This window comes from Ostrea edulis, chromosome 6 (assembly GCF_947568905.1).
Source record: "Ostrea edulis chromosome 6, xbOstEdul1.1, whole genome shotgun sequence".
Taxonomy (NCBI): Eukaryota; Metazoa; Mollusca; class Bivalvia; order Ostreida; family Ostreidae; genus Ostrea; species Ostrea edulis.
The window spans coordinates 58,811,445-58,815,320 of record NC_079169.1 but is presented as its reverse complement, the minus strand read 5'-3'; the positions used below and the strand labels follow the sequence as shown (position 1 = coordinate 58,815,320).

General features: G+C 38.1%; 1 long non-coding RNA gene across 1 annotated transcript; it reads right to left on the bottom strand.

Annotated features, from left to right (window-relative positions):
- Positions 1–2,035, bottom strand: LOC125646459 (uncharacterized). The gene is made up of 3 exons (XR_007359712.2): positions 1,837–2,035; positions 779–882; positions 1–349 (listed from the first exon to the last, which is right to left on the bottom strand). It is a non-coding gene; the product is annotated as an uncharacterized LOC125646459 (long non-coding RNA).
- Positions 2,036–3,876: the final 1,841 nt, after the last annotated feature.

The following is a 3,876-nucleotide window of genomic DNA, read 5'->3' as shown; positions in this document are numbered from 1 at the left end:
ATAAAGTGAACATTTATTTAAGGTTGCTAGTCAAAGAAATTGTTACAATGGTGCTTCATGCACATCTTTACACAGATCATTTGTAGTAAAAACAAAATAAAACTAATGGAAGACATTTGAATTTTCACAAGTCTGTCTAGTTGGTTATTGCAGAGAGGGCACAAAGGCTCAATCATGTATGCCAAGTATAATTCCCATAATTCATCTAGAAGAATGAGAATCACTTCCATGTTCATAAGTGTTCAAACTATGAAATCACAAGTGGTGCCTGTGAGGTAAAGCTGATGGAGAACTTGATGCCAATAACCATGGCTCTCTCTGAGCTGCAGCGCACCTTCCGGGTTGCACTCTGAAAATTTTACCAAAAAAAAAAAAAAAATTTAAAAAGACTGACATCCACTATGTCTATATATTCTTTCATAAAAATACCAATGCTAGATAATTCTTCTTTGGACATTCAACATTTTCTTATAGCATAATAAAATTTATTTACTTATACCACTGTCTGATAGAATTTGTAAAGAAAAAACTTTATAATGATATCTGCATTTATCTAGTAAAAAATCCCTATATGTTTGCACAGGCATCCTTTGCTGTTGCAGAGAAAGGACTTTTTTAAAATTTCTATATTGTCTGGAGATGCATTCATTTTTGGTGAACCTTTATATTTTGTGATCACCTGAATTTACATGTATCCAAGTATTCATTACAGAATGAATATCATTTAATATTGATAGCTTGACGAGCATATATTGCATAAAGAGCTCTGGTAAGTTACCTATATTCTGATTGCATGGGTGGATACATTTCTCTCATTGTCATAGCTTTACGAGGTGCAGACTTAAGATGCTTTATCCAGCTGTGTTGTTTGCCCTTTTATATCTAAAAGATTAACAAATTAACATTGTAGTCATTGTCACACAAAACGTAGATTATGCACACTAAAATGCAAATTCAAATTGACTATCTGGACTAGTCAATATTTCATAATATACATATAACACATTCTATCAATTCAGCTGAAATTCAGATAAACCAAAATTCATAAGATACACATGTATTTATATCTACAATCCATGAAATATGCCAGTGGCGGATTTAAGGGGAGATAGATCTCCACCTCATGCCCCCCCCCCCCCCCCCTATTTGAATTTCTGGGTCTGCAATACTAGTATATATAGAATTGCACACTAAAATGTTTGTTGACTATCTGGATTAGTGATAATTCAGCTGAAATTCAGATAAATAAAAAAAAATCTTAGATGCCAGTCGCGGATTTAAAGACACCCTGCACCCCCCCCCCCCCCCCCCCCCAACGAATTTCTGGATCTGTTCCTGTATGCAGTTTTAAATACCAAATGTATATACATGTACTATAATATTATAAATTACTGCAGCTACATAGTGGAAACAAAACTGACTCGTGGGATTTCCATATGTCACTGGTATGATTAGTGTCAGTAAAAAGTTCTGTCTTCATTTCATAGAAATGTCTTTATGAAATAATTTAGATAAATTTCTAAATGAAACTGTAAAACGTTCAAAATCATAGAATAAAATAGGACTATATATCCATGTTATACACAACAGGAAAAAGTTTTATTCTTTTCTAGTGCTCTACCGTTATCACTCGATGCAGATTATTACGGGGGGGGGGTGTACCACACCATCAATCAAGAATCAGTCTAATCAGAACTACGCAAATATATTGCTGAGATTTTGATCGAGGACTTTCGATATCTTGAACTAAACTCTGAGATATAGATGTATGGGTGTATATGATGCAAACGACTGTATAGTGCATATAATGCAGACGACTCTATAATGTAAACATACCTGTACTTTGTTGGAAAATGTCTCGTATTGACGCTTGAACAACCGCTGTAATAACTCAGAGCTCTATCTAGAACAAATTTTCTAAACCCAGTTGTTATCCACCGCTCTCTCGCTTTTTGTAGTAAGCTCTATGTGGTTTTGAACGTAGCGAGTCTAGTACATCATTGATATACCATCCTGACAACTGCCCGGAAGTACGATTTCACGTTATTTCTCGCGAGTCACATGACGAGACTTTCCGACCCTATTTCACATGGTAGCGTTTCAGCAATTTTGCATGATCGTTTAGGTATGCGCAAGCTAACAGACCGTTGGGTCCCCAAAGGCCTTAGCGATGAGCAAATGGCAACCAGAGCATCAGTATGCAGCGCCTTGTTGAAGCGATTTTTCTTTTGCGTCTGGTGATTGTAGATGAGACTTGGGTTCATTATTATGAGCCAGAGAATAAAGCTCAGAGTCGTCAGTGGTTAGGGTCAAGGTCCCCGAGGCCAAATAAAAGAAGTTCAAGACGCAACCATTTGCTAGCAAGGTGATGGCCACAGTATTTTGGGACACAAAAGGCGTTATTATGTTGGAATTTTTACCCAAGAGAAGTACAATAACTGGAGTGTACATGTACCTACCTATCCTCTTCGTGCCCGGTGGCACATAAGGCTGAGGAGTGTACATGTATACTATGCAAACTTGCTAGGTCAGCTGAGAACCGCCATCCGTGAAAAACGCAATCTAATTAAAATCAGATCTTAAGATACGCTCATAATCGCAGAGTATACGGCGCGGATCTAAGAAGTCTGATTTTAATTAGATTGTGGAAAACGCCGAGGTGAACTCTCTAAAGGTGTTTTGCTGAATAGGACAACGCGAGAGTTCACACTTGCAAAGTTGCAATGGATGCTGTAGAGCGAAACGAGTACGAATTAATACCACATCCTGCCTATTCGCCTGACCTAGCTCCTAGCGACTTCTTCCTATTCCCAAACTTGAAAAAGGATATCCGTGGTCGTGGATGTCATTTCCGTTCTGACGAAAATGTCGTGACGGCACTTGAGGTCAGCGGAAAAGATCCTGACTTTTTAAATTCTGGGCTGATGGCACTTAAACACCGTTGGTCTATGTGCATCACACTAGATGGCAATTACATCGAAAAAGAAGAGATAGATCTCAACCGGAAATAAGTTAGGCTGGTTACTTATTGACTCGCCCTCGTAGCTTTGAATTTAAAATTTTCACAAAAATTATTTCTACCACAATTACTTACAAATGAACTAATTTTACTTTGGATGTCAGGTGACTAGAATTATGTCCCTCCCTCTACCAGGGGAAACATAATTATCGTTTTTGTACTTTCTGTCCGTCCGTCAAAATATTTTGTGAACACTTCTCCTCCTACATGTATATGACTTATATCGAATAGACTTAAAACTGTGTACAACGCTTCCTTGCCATTCGTAGATGTGCACATTGTCGGAAAATAAGGATCCAATTGTTTTCCTAAAAGTTATAGTGGATCTAAGAGGAGTGGCGGATGTACTTCTACTTCTACCAGTTAGCGGCCACCGTCAAAATGATGACTATTATGCCACTGTTGGGTTTGCGCATGTTAAAAACAAATATATTGGTGAAGGTCTATTTACAGGTGAGTTTAAAAGCAAACGAAACCCGTGGCTTATTGACGGAGACGAGCCTTGAAGCATTCAAGGTTCGGAGCCATCACAGTAGAGGTAGGTAAGGCATTCCACTCCTTGATGGTACGTGGGTAGAATGATTCCTTCCTCACTGATGTTCAATATGATGGAATTTGCACTGCCATAATGTTGTTATTCCTGGATGTTCTTTCTTGGATTTTTAGTTTCTCGCCAATGTCAATCTGAAGTTTGTTGGTGATCAGCTTGTACATAACACAGAGGCTAGATGTCCTTCGCCACTCTTCTAATGATGGTCATTCAAGCTGATTAAGCATCTCGGTTACAGATGAGGTGTTATGATATCTGTTGTGTACATACCAGGCTGCTCTACGCTGAATCATTTCAATCTTTTGGA